Consider the following 18,083-nt stretch of genomic DNA (forward strand, 5'->3'; position numbering starts at 1 on the left):
GTCATCAAGGATTTGATTAGCATTATTTCTTTCAGTCAGGTTCGTATTTGGAGGAGGTGTTGTGTTCAAGTTTATTTCGTGTTTGTCACCCGTTGTAAAGATAACAGGTTTCATTCATCGAAGTGTTCACCACCCAAATCGGAACTCGTGAGTGTAAGATGTTCAACAGACATTCCCGGTAGTAAGTTGTGGAAATTGCCTGTGAATATTTAGCGGTAGTGTGTGTATGAACTTAATTTAATCTTTTCCAGTCCTGCAAAGTCAGTTGACGCGAGCCGCTCGGAGTACATGCATCGAAGCTTCTCAGCCGTGCTCGTGCGATCTTGTGATGTCCAAGACTTTATTTAATGTTAGCTAAGAAACTTCAAAGTTTCTTGCTACAGCAATTTTAACTCCGCAACAAAGTGATCCAAAGTCTCGTTTATACCTCGTGTCTTATCATTAAACTTGTATCTTGCGAATACCATACTCGTCGTAGGCATGACAAACAACAGCGGGAGTGTGTCTATAAACTTAATTTAAACTTACGGTTCACACCGTGCTTTGTTTCTGCAGTTGTGTAATTTGTTTTTTGTTCAGCACTCTTTGGAACTGTTGCTTTTTGTCTGTGCACTGTGTCAGTTCATGTGAGCCACTCGGTGTACATGCATCGAAGGTTCCCAGCTGTGCTGGTGCCATCTCGTGCGATGTTCACGGCTGTATTTAATGTTAGCTAAGACCCGGCACTTAAAAGTTTCTCTCGCAGTTTCGCTGAGTTTGTGCCAAACACCACCCTGACCATCTCATCTTCGTCTGCATAAGCACAGTCCTTCACCCGTGAATATTTAGCGGCAGTGTTTCTATTGGATTGCCGCTGACGGACGGCCCTATATGGGCAGGCAGTAAATTACGTGGGAGGCACCTCCCACGGCCATCGAGCAGACATCTATTATAGTATATGGACGAAAAAATAGGTTCCAGTTATGACCATTACGCGTAGAATGAAATGAAACCTGCCCAACTTTTGTAAGTAAGCTGTAAGGAATGAGCCTGCCAAATTTCAGCCTTCTACCTACACGGGAAGTTGGAGAATTAGTGATGAGTCAGTGAGTAAGTGAGTGAGTCAGTGAGGGCTTTGCCTTTTATTAGTATAGATAACTTTCTGACAGAAAGTATGAATGAGACACTTTGAGGTTTACATCCCATCGCAGCTTCTAAAGAGGCTTGGTGCCTGTTATCCTTTGTCATTCCTTTTATCAAAATTTTAGTGTTACTTTAATGTCACTTTAAGGTTTTCTTATTTCAAGATAATAAAACTTTTAAAAGCAGACAGTTTCCTGCCATTAAGTCACAAGTGCTGGTATTGACTCATTTTGTGATCTCACTTTCAGTATTTGTGGATAAAACCACAAGTTTGAAAACTAATATTCTATGGTTTAGCTTCAATTATTATCCTTCAGGACAACCCCGTCAAATCCATTTAACATTTACACGGCCTACCACTGGCCAAATTGAAAGAGCTATGTACCTTTGCTAACGTAACATTATGAAGTACAATAAATTGTTAGCAGTACTTATTGTGTAAAGACGAGACAAAACAATGTCAAAGAGTTGGGGCACCACCCTTGTCACCCTGTATAATTACAAGATTTATAAACACAAAATACCCACAAAGAGTTGTGGATGCGTCTTTTCACAAGAGAACTCAGAATAGAGCTAATTTAAAATGTCCAAACTTCTGGTCATATGGGTTCCAGGCAGCAAGGGTTAGATTCAGTGGTGGAACAATTGAATGAGTGAAGGAACCATGGTTCAGCGAGTAATTGCCATCACCAAAGCCCTTAAGCTGTTTCTTATGTGCGCAAGCGTGTGAAAACTGTATATAAAAACACACATGTAAATGATCACTTCTTTTATATCAGAGTTAATGTTGCAGTGGCGGTAGTTTTTCAATCCCACCAATTTGTTATTTCCTGCTGTTAACTGAAGTTCTCATTGAATTATATGACTTGCCCCCGCTCTCGACTAAAGTCTGAAACAATGACTAACCCTGTGGATTAAGCATGATGACAAGCAAGAATGATGTTTATTTCCACAGCATGTTACAAGATCAACACACCATACTCATTATTTGTTTCTGTTATCTGTCTTGATGGGTGTAAAGACTAGAGCTATTATCATTCTTATAAGAGCTGTTCAAAACTTTTCTTAATGCACACTAATATCATGCATAATAGGGGATATAATTGCAGTTCAAGCTCAGGTCATGTTTTTAAGCTATTTTTGCATTAAGCAAAGAGAATAGTTTTAAAATAGATAACCAGCTGTTGATTACACTTTTGATAAACTGCAGTGGAGCAACTCTGACTCAGCCTTCATCCGTTGGTTTCCGATGTAAATTTAGTATTAATACACTACGCAAGCAATAAAAGAGCACTAAATCAGGGGTTTTTCTCTTTTGCTTGTTTATGTTTTGCTGCCTAACACTGAAAATGTCATTAAAAACTGTACTGTTATGAAAGAAATCATTCGAAGCCTGTCAACATATTTGAATAATTGTGATATAAATGATTTATGGCTGTAGTATTATGTATTACAAACCGGAGTCAACACATTCATCAGTCTTACAAGCCTGACAGGACAAGTGAACAAACAGGACCTCCCAAGCATTAATCAGCATTTGGAGGTGTGGGATTAGCTTGTTCAATCACTGGCATTACCCATGTGGAAGATAAAACTGTTTTATGACTAGGGGTCTGGCAGCATGTGGAGAATTTGCATGTTATAGTTCTAGCATATTGTGAAAATGTAAAAAAGTAATAGTTTATCCAAAACCATTTTTATGTTAGGAATTTCCTCTTCTAAGGCTATATTTAAAATTGTCACACTGATGTATAGTATATACATTAGACAGTTTTACTCATATTGATTAAAATGTAAAGTTTGAGTATATATTATAGAATAATCCTGTCAGATATTTTTAAGTATATATACTTTAATCAAAAACAAAGGGCAGGTTGGTACAGTAGGTAGTGGTTAAAGGCCGCTTGTCCTAGACTTGAATCCCAGCTTAGCTGGTGTTTATGTAAAGCTTTGTACAGTTTCTCTGTATTTTTTCACCAGAATCCATGGTCTTCCTCTCACATCTAAATGACATGCAGATTACAGTATGTAGGTTAGAAATTCCTAATTGGTCCTGCGTGGGTTAATATGTAATTCAGTTGACAAGGCGTTGCATGAAAGGAGAGTCTCTTCATTTTCTGAACATGTCAGGAAAGGCTTTGCCTTCTTGTTTCCCATGTTCCGAAAGTGAATGAATGAACGAATTTAGAAAAGGAGATGAGATGGTAAGGTTGCTGGTGGACCTCAAAGATCCTTTTCTGGCGTTATAGGCTCCTGATAGGTTTATCCTTGACAGACTGCCAGGAATGTGCATCTTTGCTTCTGGAAGCACAGAGTGGCTGCAGGTTTTTTAGTCAACTGCTTGTTATGAAACCAATGTTTGCTATTAACACAACCAGTTAAAACAATCTGTTTTTTATGTTACTGCTTTGATTCAGCCAGGGCATTTTTATATTGTAGATTTTTCCAAAAAATATCACCTAAATGATTGGTGGGTTAGCAATAATATTTTTATTTCTAAGAGGCCCTATCATTTTTATTATATGTTTTGGTTACAACTTTCTTCTGAATCTGAATTTCGATTTTTGTTTTGTCCTTTGATTCTTGTTCTTGTTTTAGCTTCACCACAATTCTGACCCTTTCTTGTCTTTTTGACCATGATTTCATGTTTTTACTGGTGGTTTTATGCTAATTATCCTCGGTACTCTATGAGTAACAGCCACATTCAATTACTGTGCTGCCTTACAGTGCCTGTATGAATGTTTTCAGTTCAGCTGCAATCTTGTCCTAATCATTTTCCTTACTCTTGTGGTATAACAAACATGAAATGTTGGATTGACAAGCCTCTCTTCTGTTTGCATTGTCCTAAACACCTGTTTTCTTTTATTTCCTTGTGCTGGTATCACATACATTGTAATTTCAGATGAGTACACATTGATTATCAGCTCTTGCACAATTAACACACAAGCCTGATCCTATGGCTTAAGACAAAATAAAACCTGTTTGACTGATAACATCTCATGACTCTGTAGCTCTGTAGCTCTACTGGAAAGTAATTGTGGAGAATGATGTACATACCTTTTGGGGTATGACTGGGAGGATTGTCTTTCCAGAATTGAATCCAAGCATCAGATTTTTATGGGTTTCTGTACTATCAACTAGGGTTGATCAAAAGTGTACTTGGGCCCAGAACACATTTGGACAATGATCAATCATTGTCTTTGTAATTGTTTCAGTATAATGGAGACTATATATTCTGAAAAGAAGGCCGCTGAGTCATTAGCAGATCACTACTTGAAGGTAAGGCAGCTCAGAACTGATGTAGAATCTGCTGCCAGATTTCAAAGACAAATATGAGTCGTGAGGGTATGCTGGGAAAAAATAGTGGATGCCTCTCTTCAGAAAGAGTTCAACCTTCCCTTTCTGAAGAACTTCTCCCTCATCCTGGGAGAAGTCAATGGTATAGGGTCTGAATGGACCCTGTTCATGACCTCAGCCATGGGAGGCAGCTTAACTCTTTGAGGGCTGAATATTTTTTCAAAAACTTTCTAAATTTTCTTAAAAACACACAAAGCAATGGTTTCATACATAAATCAACATAAAAAGTCTTTTGTTATGTGCTGTGGCTGCTGTTGACGCATGTTCGGCATCTCTGGCAGCAGTTGCTACGCAGGGGTGCCTTGATGGTCAGCAGAAATACACAGTGGGTCGGCTGCCTGGCTGTCTTCGCAAAGCAGGTGGGCAGCAGTGGCAGCAGCAGTGTGGCACAATATGGTTTGTACATCTTGTCATCATATGTGGTGGTCCTCCCAGGTGAATGCTGCTGTAGGCACATCAGCTACACAAAAGTGTTAATCACCAAGATCATCTGGGGACCGATCAGATGATGCTGGTACCTCACTTTTGTTTTTGATCTCCATCTCCAGGTCACTTGCATTAAACTGAAAATCCGAAAAGTCATAGTCCTATTCAACAAAATTACATAAAACGTCCATGGAGTATTTTGCTTTGCACATTCGCTTTGGTCTCTTGCCAGATGTCGATGCCATTTTAGAGGTTGTTTGCTCTTCACTGCTCACACATGCATAGGGAATCGAGGTTAAATCGGCAAAGCTATGTAACTTTCCTTCTAGCAAAGAGAGTCGAACAGTCGAGTTTTGTCGCAGTTTACAGCCAATTACTGTCCTCTAGCCCTGAATTTTGACAAAAGTTGACATCAGCCCTGAAAGAGTTAAAAGAGTGGTGGCCAGGAGAGTGCTGACACCTGTCATGTCAGCAATCCTGTAATCTTCTGGTGTTCACCCATGTGTTGGAAAGCTGTTAGGTTGAAGAAAACCCCATTCTGTAAAGTGCTAGCAGATCTTTAAGTTTAACTGAGAGATACTGTCAAAGCACAGGCACAGATGTGGGTAGAGTTTGTTGAGGTCATAGATAATTTCCTTTGGACAGCCATCAAGAATTTCTGGCAGTTGAATCAATGATTCAATGATGCACAAATTCTTTACAACTTGAGAGGTGGATGAAAATTTTAGGACACCCAGCAGATACACTCTCCTAGAAGGAATCAATGCCACAAATATCAGTTGGGGTTGTGTTTGTATCTTCGGTGGATGTCTCAGTTTTACTTAAATTGTTCTGTAGTGACAAGGTTGCAGGAGAGGATGAAGCAGTGGGTGTTGCAGGGATGTTTTGGTTAATAAACAGTGTTTCGTAGAACGTTGGAACAGTACATTGAGACTAACAGATGTGAGTGGTAGTCTCCAGTTTTAAAAGAGGGACAAAATGTGTGTTCCAGTTACAGAGCACCTTAGCACCCCTCAGAAGACCTTTTTTACTAAGGCTATTTAAATGGTGGTTCAATCTGATACATCTCAGATCTGTGAGAAGCAATGTACTGAATATTTATTTCTGGACATGTAACAATGGACCAACTCTTTTTTTGCACAGATGTTTGAGGAAGTACAGGAGTTGCCAGTCCTGTGTACATGTGCTTTGTATTCTTTGAAAAAGTAAAGTTTGTCTGCCCTGTGCTATCTTGTGGAGTATCACTGGTTGAAAGATAATTTCCTGTGTTTAGCCAAGTAAGCTAGTTTCCCCCCTCAAATCTATCTCATCCATTTCCCATTGTGCCTGGCATTCTTTGGGGTGAGAATCACACTTTTCATACAATGTGCCACCCCATTTCATAACATTTTTAGCCTGTTTCCTGGCCCTCATGCCCTCCACTTCAATCTTGGTACATCTCCTCCTCTGCCTTTTTCTCCACATTCCCAAACTGCCTTAGTTTGTTTTTGGCCAGGACAACATCTCTCACGTCCATCCCAAGTGTTTCTCTTAACTCAGTACTCATCTTTGTCTCATTCTGTAACACTCTACACATCTATTTGGTCATTCTCATCTACGTATGTTCCTCCCAGCATTGCTTCAAGTTCCACCTTCATTGGCCTTGTCTCACTCTCATAGACCATGCTACTTCTCACACAGCTTTAATAATTACTAGGGAGAGACTCCTTTTAAAGAATTGTAGACAGCTCCCAGAATTTCTTTACATTCCTCTCACCAACGCTGTCACTGCTGTGACTGCTCTTCAATCTGAACTCAACATGTTACATAAGTAGAAGACCTACCATAATTTAACCAAAACAAATCTATTGCTTATATCTAAGTTTACACTTGCTGCAGGATATCAGTATTTAGGACATCAGTATCTTCTCTTTTCTTTTCAGTTTTTGCCGTCAGTACAAGATCAGTTGTATACAACAGCTCCAAGGATTTCAATGATTTCTATGATATATAAAATTGCTAATAACCAATATTAAACCATTTTAATTTTCAGAGTTATTGAAAATTGGTATACACAATATGATAGGGTATTAATATTTATGAGAAAAATAAGAAAAACACAAGGAATTGTCTTTAGCATATGATTTTTAAAAATTAATTCTTTACCGCTTGCCACAGGTCGTAATTTGATTAATTGAACGTCTTAAGTGTTTTGCTCTGAAAATGGGGTTTTTCAGACATACAGGGTAAAGACAACACTACATGCCTATCTTTAGTTTGACATAGGCATCACTGGTTGATTTCACTGATTTGCTTAGTTAAGCAAAGGAGTCCGTAATAATTTGGATTATATCTTGGACTCATCATGCATATCCTCAAAAGTCAATTACATTTGACCTAATTCTTAATCAGGACTTGTAGTTTAATAGAAACATTAATCTTTTTAGTTGTAATACTTGCTCCTTAGATTTTGGCCTAGTCCAGAAAGAATCATTTGATTTTAATGAATTGCTGCCTTAGCTGTAGTTAGCACTTAGTCACCCTGGCGTTTTTTGTCATACATCTATGATTTGTTTGGCACTTAAAAAAAAAAGTCTGATATAAAATAAAATAAAGGCAAATCAGTAACATATAGTATATATATATTTGACACTACCATCATAAGCAACAGAAAAATTACTGACAAGTTTTATACCATTTTACAGAATTCCAACCCAAACCAAAGAAACACTGACTAAGAAGCATCCTAGATCTTAATCAGCATAGCTTTGTTCAGAAGAGTAATTTTCTCAAATACATACATTCATCTATGAGAGCAGTAAAGGCTCCATTCCATTTGAAATTGCTGTATGTTTTTAAGTACTTTTAGGGTTGGTCTGATTGCTGATACAGTGACATGGGATGCTCCTTATCTAGAGAGTGTGCTTATGATCTCGGTCCAGAACTTTAGCAATGTTTTGCAAGGTATCAGTTCTCTCTCTACCAGGTATTGAATTCCATGATGCCCACTCAGGAGTCAGAATTACAGAAATAGTGTTCTGCTGTCCTAGAAATGCAAGACCATTTCTTGCTATATGCTGACTCAAATCAAGTCTCACCTTCTAAAATTAGTTGACCCTAGCAAGTTCCTGCCATTTTTTTCAGAAACATTCTTTTCTTTTTCTAGTTTGTGGCAAGTGATCTGTTGAATTGCCTTGTTAATGCCTTCACCTCTGTGATTTTTGGGGCAATGCATTTAGTCGGAAATAGGTTGTGCTATCTTCAAAATAGTAACAAAAATGATTAATATGTAAGTGCTTGGGTCCTATACTTTTTCAACAGTCACAATATGTTCTTTATAAAATAAGCAATAAAATTTAAGGTTTAAAAAACACTTTACAGCTATAATTTCGGTGTAATATCTTGAGAAATGGACACTGTTTCAATAGAGCTTAATTGAAAATGGCAGTTATCATCAATGATCTGAAGTGTCAGGCTCATGCATGTCTGATACAACTTTAAATTTACTGTACAACAGCCATTCTCCTTCTTCTTCTGTACTCAGCATTTCAGATAGATGAAATTTTCTAAGAAGTAAATATATTACTTGGGCATAACAGTGGTTCAGTTATTTATTTATTTATTTTTTCAAAAGATTTCACTCCTGTCTTCATTATACATTATACTTATGTGTTCTTTGTCCCTTACACTCTTTCTTTGCACTTTGAGCTACTGTTTGTATGAAAATGTGCTATATAAATAAATGTTGTTGTTGTTACACTAAGTAGTCATTGCCTTGTTCAATTTGCTTGTCTGGAACTTTCTCAATTTACAATGAATGTTTGGATTTGGTGTCTGCATAAGAGAAAAGCTATATTTAGAAATTATAAACTCTTTTATAATTCAAGCAACAACATGATATACTTGAATTTAACGCAATTCACACATTTATCCAAATTGCTATATCAGTTTTTATCAAAATGAAAACATTGTGAATCACAGTAATTATAACTATAAAGCTTTAATGCAACAATAAATATATTTAAAGTGTAATCTATGACAAATGACATGAAAAAAGTACAAATAATAAATTAATTTATTAACAGTGAAAATAGTAAAGTGCAGCTTTATTTATTTGTGTTTCCATAATCAATGATTTAAGGTTGACTACTTATCTCAGTCTCTGTCTCTAATCATTCTAAGTTTTTGTTCATCGAGACCTCATTTTTGTGTAGCTTTACTCTTTTGACTGACTTTTTCCTGTTGTTAATATTTTTCTGCACCATTCTGAATTTTAGTTTTATTGCAGTTGGTGCTATGTTGTTGGCAGAAATTAAGTTCTGTCAGCAGTCATGTACATGCCATTATAACACTTTTTCAAAAGTTGTCTGCTTGTTTACCTGCAGTATTCATTTGTGTATTTGATCCAACTGTGAAATTAATACCAGAGGATCAGCAGATTGATACACTGTTTATTAGGCTAAAAAGAAACCAAAATGTAAAACACATGTGAAGAGCACCAAAAGCCAATTTTGTAATCCAATGAAAACAGTTCTCACAAAATTTCAAATAATAGTAGCAATATATGTAAATAAGGGATATAGACAAGAATATTGATAGTGGTTCTATAGTTAAAATGGTCTTCAATTTCTGTCACTCATTTTATGTTTATCCATTCACTTAATTTCATTTGTATTACATAAAAGCTCTCTCATATACACTGTTTTAGGAGACTTGGTGTGAAGAAGTCTTCCAACCTTTAACACAAGTAAAAAAACAGTCTGGTTAAAAAGTCTGGAAAACAAGCACAAACTGATCTTGCAGATGGACAGAAAATAGAAAGTCTTTGGAAATTTTAAAAATATAGATTATACCATGATGAAGTGATTTGAATGCTTCTTTCCTGACATTACTGTTAGACCTTTTAGTCAGTTTTACTTAAAAGCATATACTTCATAAGACATAAAATAATACCAAGGGACAACTGTACATTACTCCACAATCCCTTTCTGTGTTGCTCAATCTCCCTTTAATCTTTTGTTAATGTTAATGGAAGCTAAAGAATACCTCTGTGAAAACTTTAGTGTTAGGACCTTTTGTTTTTTTTCCTTGATGTATTTTTCCCTTATTTGCAGCAGTGTACCCTTCAGTGTGGTTACTAGTTAAGAGATACAGAAATTTCATAGTAGTGATGAGCTTAAGATTAGGTATCCACAAACAGTTATTTTTGCTCATCTTAGCGTGTACTCACACTGGCAGTTTGTTTTGTGCCCAAGCATGTTGTTTTCATGTAACCCCACAAAGTCTAGTTCGTTTGACTAGTGTGATCGCTCCATGCAGGGCCAACTATACCATGTCCTGACCCACTTCAAAGAGGTGCATGATTTAGTAGCAATCGGGAACAGTGTGATCACTAAGCGTGCCAGAGCACGGAAAACAAACATGACGTAATCGATGTGACAAGTCAGATAGTGCAATTCTTATTTCATTCAATATCTTTCAAAATAAAAACAGGTTTTTATTCTCACCTTTCACATGAATATGAATTGTAGTTTGCATGAAATGCAGCAAATTCCCTTCCTTAGCATCAATTGTCTCAGTAAAAATCTTCTCTTACGTGCAACAAAAGCAAAACACTCAATAAATCTGTAAGAGGGTAGAGCGTTACCCTGCACTACATGACTCCAAAATAGCTACAAAATAAGTAAAATCATTTTGACATGAACGCTATCACTCTGTTTTCAGATCTTGTTTTGACTTTACACAAAGTAGCACAGTCATGACAAAAGCGGTCCCAGGCCCAGTACGTTAAATGCAGTACGTGAGTGCAGGCCAGCGCGGGAGTAGGGAAGGGGGCATGGTACAGAGAAACATGCCTAGTTTGACAACACCTATATAAAATTTGTTACTGGGGACTTCTGTCAACCTTTTGCAGTAAAAAGGAGTGTGGTGGACAGTGAACACACTGACTGATACAGGAAGGCAAGACATTTCAAAGGAGACAGTATTCTTTTTAGTATTTCAAGTTTGAATTAGGCTCCACTGATTAATGTGTTAGTCATATGCTTGTTTGAACTCATCACTATAGCTCATAGTTTTGCAGGAATTAAATTTTCCTTGCCAAACAAGATGGTCTCCTTTCTTTAATTTTTTTTCTCTTAATAATAATTCCAGAAACATAAGAAGCATGTTTTAATGTAGGAGCAAGCCCTGTGTCTTATTTCCAACACTAAAAAAGTAAGCTTCTCTCGAATTCTGCATAGTTGCATATACATGACAAATATTCTTATTGCATTGTGCAGCCAAGAACAGAGATTTTTGAAGTAGGCCCCTTTCTTTTCTGATTCAAAAGAGTTAATGCAGACTATCATGACACTATAAAATATCTTGATTTGGTGAAGGCCAGGGAATTAAATCATTGTACCCAATCCTATGAATTTTGTAGAATGTGTCACAATGAAAAAATCTGAAGCTTTTGTGCCTAATGGTTCCAGAAGGCAGGGCTCAGTTGCATTCTGGCTACTGTGTGGGGTCTGCACATTCTCACATGTCTTTGCTGTTTTCCTCTGAGTTCTCTGGATTTTTGCCACATGCCAAAGGTGTATGAGTTATTTTGAAGGAAAAGCTCTGTACTGTCCCAGTATGAGTAGCTATAGGTGTGCCCAGACGTGGACTGGCATTTTTCCAAAGGATTATTCCTGCCTTCTGCCTGACCTCTTTGGAAAGTCTCCAGCTTCCTGTACTTCTCTAACCAGGTTTATGGATACTGTAGATGGTATTTCATGGAAGTCTGAAATAGTTCATAAAATGATCCATAATCAAAACTGTACAAATTAAATGTGTTTACCTTAACAATAAACACCAGTTCAGAAAACAAAAATGAAAAATAGTTGATAAAGTTTACATGATCTTAAGTACACTATTTATTGTTCAAAAGAATAGGTGCATCTTCATTTGAATTAATTAAAAAAACAGCTTATACTGTATAGCTGCAGATGGAGATATGCAAGGTGAAAATGAACACATCCTCACTTACTGTAAATACTGTGTCTTTTAATACTGGAAATCTAAGAGTGGTGCTTATCCCCACTTGTCCATTTATTCTTTTCACTGTGGTGTTTAATGTATTTATAAAATCATATACTGTAGATCCTGGGCAAGGATTAGTTTTATTTATATTAGTTCTATGTATATAGAGACGGCATGTTCCCCCACGTTAGTTACCATCTTGGATAACTGATTGCTTGCTGTAAATCTGTTCTAGTGGGAGAATCTACAGTGTACAGTGTTTTCCATTTGTGTTACCATTTGTCCCCTATTTCATCCCAAATACTGTCTTTTGGAATAGTAAGAAACAAGAAGAGAATGACAAGTCTTGCATAATAATTGATTAATCATCTTTTTTCTCATTGTATCTTCATTATTGTCTTGTCCCTGACTGATGTTCATTTTTTGGAGCAAATGATTAAAGGTGGAAGTTTTATTTCACTAAGAAGACATTGGAATTCAGTATTGTTTTTTTTTTTTTTTAAATACATTTTACCATACAGATAATTGTTTGAAAAGAAACATATCAGCTATATTTGTCCAATGAAAATATTTAGAATGTTTGGGCAAACATACCAAACTTTGGAATTTTAATGTAGTTAAGGGCTAACTTAATGGAAAGTAAACTAAACATTGGTCTTAGTAGTGGGGAATTTGTGAGCTTAGCATTAAGATATTGCTGTACATTAGCTACAGTAGCAGTTTACATTATATTCTTTGCAAAAAAAATTCTCTTTTCATCTTTTATACTCATAATCATACAGTATACTAATTTTTCTTATTGTAATAACCAGAATGTCAGTCTCTCCTTTGTTTCCATACAGAAATGCTGGAGGTTCAACAGCTTGCTCTCCATTTCACCCCTGTCAACTTCAACTCTGTAGTGTTGCTATTAAAAGAATGAGCAGTTGTGAAACAATTATATTAATACAGCTTCCCAAGTTATAAATTAGTGCTGTCAGTGAGATGGATCAAACTATAAAATTGTGCAATAATAGACAGAAAATAAACTTAATCACAGCACACTTAGTACAGTATATAATACTTACACTTTATGATCTATTGACTGAGAAGCAGCACCACACATACTGTGGTGGTACGATGGTTTTCAACCAAAAAATCCAGGTTCAACTCCTGAACCAGAACATTTAACTTTCTCTTTAATGAATCTCTTCTCTCACTGTTTTAGTCCTGGCCCCACATTGTTGTTGTAACATTGCAATCTGAAGTTGCAAGTGTAACCTATCACCATTACTCCACAATCAAAAAATGCCTGGCACTGTTCCTTTTCTTTTTCTGAAGGTGCATAAATCAGGTTTTTAACAGATGACTTTCGGCATTGCACCCCCATTTGGAGGGCAGGAGTAATTCACAGTATAACTCCACACCTGACTCAACTCTCTTAATAAACGGGGATTACATCTCATGTTTACTCTAAACATAGTGCCTTTTCCCACTTTAAATTTGTAGCAACAAAATCTGGAAATAATAACGCAGGGAATCGATACTTTGAGCTTGAGAGTCCCATAGCACGCAGTCCCGAACAATGACTCAAAAATGCCCACTGGGAGGGAAATACTAAACCCTGGCAAGAAGAAAAAAGGATGATGAAGAATCTCTATATAATAAAATTTTACATTTTCATTAAAGCTCTGTAGAACACAAATAATCTCTGAGGAGCACAAAGGCACAGAAGGCAGTGCCTTCAAAAGACAAACCCAAAAGCGAACAAAGTCCGAATCTGAAATTCAAGAGGCAAAGTCAAAAAACAGAACACAAGTTAAAAAAATCCAGAATATTACAAAAGCACAGAATAAACTCTAGAGAGAACTCACCACACCATGAGCATATTCACAATGAACTGTAAGAGACTGTGAGTTGTCCTCACCTTTATAGGACTGAGGGCAGTTCCTTGATGGAGAAGGGCAGGTGGACCCACCTCCTGGAGGACCACCCACAACACACATGGAACATTAAGAAAGATACATAGATACAAAGAAAATAAATGACCAACAACAGTACCATAAACAAATATATAAGAAATGAACAAAACAAACATAAAAATGGCATTTGAACCCAAGCTAGGGGAGGAAACCTAGCTGAAATATAACAACAGACCTATGTGACCTATCAACTGAGAAACAGCACCTCAAAGATTGTATTGGTGGTTTGATGATTAGTATGCTTGCCTTTCAATTAAGAAATCTGGGTTTGATTCCCACCAATCACATTTTGTATCCATCCATCCACCCATCCACCCATCCATCCATTATCCACCGCTTATCCAAGGTCGGGTCACGGGGGCAGCAACCTAAGCAGGGAAACTCAGACTTCCCTCTCCCTGGCCACCTCCTCCAGCTCCTCTGGGAGGACTCCAAGGTGTTCCAAGGCCAGCCGGGAGATATAATGCCTCCAGCATGTCCTGGGTCTGCCCCGTGGCCTTCTCCCAGTGGTGCATGCCCGGAATACCCCTCCAGGGAGGCACCCAGGGGCATCCTAACCAGATGCCCGAACCACCTCAACTGACTCCTCTCAATGCGGAGGAGCAGCGACTCTACTCCGAGTCTCTCCTGGATAACTGAACTCCTCACCCTGTCTCTAAGGGAAAATCCAGCCACCCTGCGGAGAAAACTCATTTCGGCCGCTTGTATCTGCGATCTTGCTCTTTTGGTCACCACCCAAAGCTTGTGGCTATAGCTGAGTGTAGGAACATAGATCGCCTTTTGGCTCAGCTCTCTGTTCGCTACGACGGACCATTGCAGAGCTCGCATTACTGCGGATGCCGCACTGATCCATCTGTCAACCTCCCGCTCCATTCTTCCCTCACTCGTGAACAAGACCCCGAGATAGCAATATGTTCCCAACCTGGAGAGGGCATTCCACCCTTTTCCAACTGAGAACCATGGCCTCGGATTTAGAAGTGCTGACTCTCATCCCCGCCGCTTCACACTCGGCTGTGAACCGCTCCAGTGAGAGCTGTAGGTCACTGTCCGATGAAGAGAAAAGGACCACATCATCTGCAAATAGCAGAGATGAGATTCTGAGGTCATCGAACCAGACCCCCTCCGCTCCTTGGATGCGCCTAGAAATTCAGTCCATATAACTTGAACAGAATCGGTGACAAAGGGCAGCCCTGGCGGAATCCATACATTTTGTAACTAGTATATTATACTGTCGGGCGGCATGGTGGCGCAGTGGTAGCGCTGCTGCCTTGTAGCGGGTTGGATAATGGATGGATGGATGGAATTAGGTATAAATGTGAGAGTGTGATAAGGTGAGATGGCAAAAGATTGTAATTAAACACTGTTGAGGAATGTTAACTTATCAAAATGTTTCACATCTTTGATTAACCAAAGCTGTACAATAAAACACAAATCTAGGTGGCTACCCTAGTGATAATAGTGGAATATTTTGACTTAAAACAGACACGTGAGCAATGTTAACACAATATCCTTTTTGTTTTTATGACGCTTTTGCTCAGCAATATTCATGAGGGCATTTATTAAAATTAGCACCTTATACATAAGAGATATCCAACTAATGCTAGCTGAATAACTGAGACAGTATAATATCCATCCATTTTCTAACCCGCTGAATCCGAATACAGGGTCACGGGGGTCTGCCGGAGCCAATCCCAGCCAACACAGGGCACAAGGCAGGAACCAATCCTGGGCAGGGTGCCAACCCACCGCAGGACACACATAAACACACCAAGCACACACTAGGGCCAATTTAGAGTCACCAATCCACATGTCTTTGGATTGTGGGAGGAAACCGGAGCGCCCGGAGGAAACCCACGCAGACACGGGGAGAACATGCAAACTCCACGCAGGGAGGACCCGGGAAGGGAAGGGCCCTGGGCCCTTGGGAGATGGATGATACTCATGGCTGCAGGAACCCAGATATTGGTGCAAGTGCAAAGTACAATAAATACTGCTCAGAAATAAAGTGCGGTACTTCAAAAGGTCTTCAATAAAAAAAGTGTTTCTTTTTTTCTCATCTCTGCTGCTCATCCTCTGAGTTTTGTAGCATGGCTGAGACACCAGCAAACACGGTCAACCATCTGTCCCTAGTCCCAACCAACTTTTCATCAGCACAGACCCACAGACTCTCATATCCTCCCACTTTCATTGGCATCCGCAGAGCCCTTGGGGCACTTGACCCTCTCCTGCAGCATCATTTCCCTTGCTCAAACATGGACTTTGCAGTCTTACCTTTAGTTCTATAGGGGGACATGTTATATGCAGTATAAAATCAAGGTTAGAAGTCACTCTGTTAATCCAGTGCTGTCATGTAGTTTTGCTTAATGTTTGTCCCATTGTGTCAGTTGCCTGTCTAGCTAAAGCTACCAAACAATAGTCTAATCAGACCTACACCCATATCTAGTGGAAGCCATTACCTCATTTTGAGGCTTCAAGTACTTTATAATATAATTAATTGAGCTCCTTGGCTCGTCTTATTTGCTAGGTTATTGTGTGCTAAAACTTGGCATATGTTCATTATAGGTCTCAAATTGTCTTTGGCATCCATTTTGCTCTTAATATGCAAAGCACCTAAATGCAAAGTCTTCAAAATAATTATCTATCCATTTTCTGAAGCTAATGTTTTCATTGCTAGAGCCCATTCCTGTGGCATCTTTCACAAGATGGGAGTCTGCTCTGGAGTAGATGCTGCCGGTCAACTGCAAGACACCTAAACATATTAAACCAGGACAGATGAGCTAACTTACATGTTTTTAGGGATGAGAAAAAAAACTAGAATACCTTGAGAAAACCAACTTTAATAATGGGACACAAAGCAAATGTCACACTAACAGTAGTTGAGCTGGAGAGAAATGAGAGGAGAGGTTAGGAGCATGCACTGATGCAGACAAACCAACTCAGGAACCCTGTAAATAGGACCCAAGTGCAACCATGCAATGGGTAACACCTCAGCACCACACTAGTTCAGATGGAATGGAACAGTGTGAGTTTTTTATGGTGGCTGGAGTGCCAATTCTGCTACCAACCCCCAGGTTTTTCCCTGCAGGCTGGAAAGTCTACATGCAGGGCTGGATGCAGATTAACATCATACTCAGGATGGTAGAATTGCAGGTTAAGGGCCTTGAGCTGGGAAGTGAAAGAAAAAAAAACCCTCAGCAACAGCCCTAAGCAGTTTTCCACTGTGCCATGGCAAGAAATGTTTTTTGCCATTTCTATCAGTATATACTGTATACATTAATATATTGACAACCTAATGTATTTATTAATTTCTAAATGAAAATCTAAATATTTTACTTTACCATTAATCTTACAATACTGGCATTTAATTTAAAAAATAGCCATGCTGTTGTTATTCTTTGCTTAACTTGGGAATCAACCTGATAATCATTTGATTTTCCATTTTTACTATATTTTAAACATAATTCTACAGATTCTCTTTTAAGTCAGTCAGTCAATCAGTCAGTCATTTTTCAACCCGCTATATCCTAACACAGGGTCACGGGAGTCGGCTGGAGCCAATTCCAGCCAGCACAGGGCACAAGGCAGGAACAAATCCCAGGCAGGGCAGCAGAACACCGCAGGGTACACACATACACCCACACGGGACAATTTAGGGGCGCCAATGCACCTAACCTGCATGTCTTTGGACTGTGGGAGGAAACTGGAGCACCCGGAGGAAACCCACACAGACATGCAAACTCCATGCAGGGAGGACCGGGGAAAAGAACCCAGGTCTCCTTATTGTGTGGCAGCTCCACTACCACTGTACCACCGTGCTGCCCTTCTCTTTTAAGGTTTATCTTTATTTTGATTCAAAGCAACATAACAAAGTAATATAAATGTGGAAAATAATGATGCTACAGTGCTGAAAAATACACAGATCTTGGTATTAAGTAGAAGGCATTTACTGGATCTACTTGCAGGGCCTGCCAAAGTTAGTAAAGTTTGATAAGACTTTTTTTTTACCAAATAACTTTCTTTTCCTTCCCAATGTTAGAATGCAATATAAAAGATCAGTTATCTTCCAAAAATGTAAACAAACATATATCTTTAAAAAAATCAGCCATCTCGCTGGCATAATGAAGGGAGACTAAATAGAGATTTACTAGAATTTTTTGGAGAAGGTGCACAGTTCATTTTCACATTTTTCTTATCTAAACACGGAATCTGTTTATTTCTTGAACACAGAAG

The 18,083-nt window shown here is 38.4% G+C and overlaps 1 protein-coding gene across 1 annotated transcript in view; it reads left to right on the forward strand.

Moving 5' to 3' along the window:
* The window catches only part of tspan12 (tetraspanin 12), a 99,517-nt gene that overhangs the window by 12,002 nt on the left and 69,432 nt on the right, over positions 1–18,083 (forward strand). The gene's annotated exons all lie outside the window — the stretch shown is intronic.

This window comes from Polypterus senegalus, chromosome 8, assembly GCF_016835505.1.
Source record: "Polypterus senegalus isolate Bchr_013 chromosome 8, ASM1683550v1, whole genome shotgun sequence".
In the NCBI taxonomy this organism is placed as follows: domain Eukaryota; kingdom Metazoa; phylum Chordata; class Cladistia; order Polypteriformes; family Polypteridae; genus Polypterus; species Polypterus senegalus.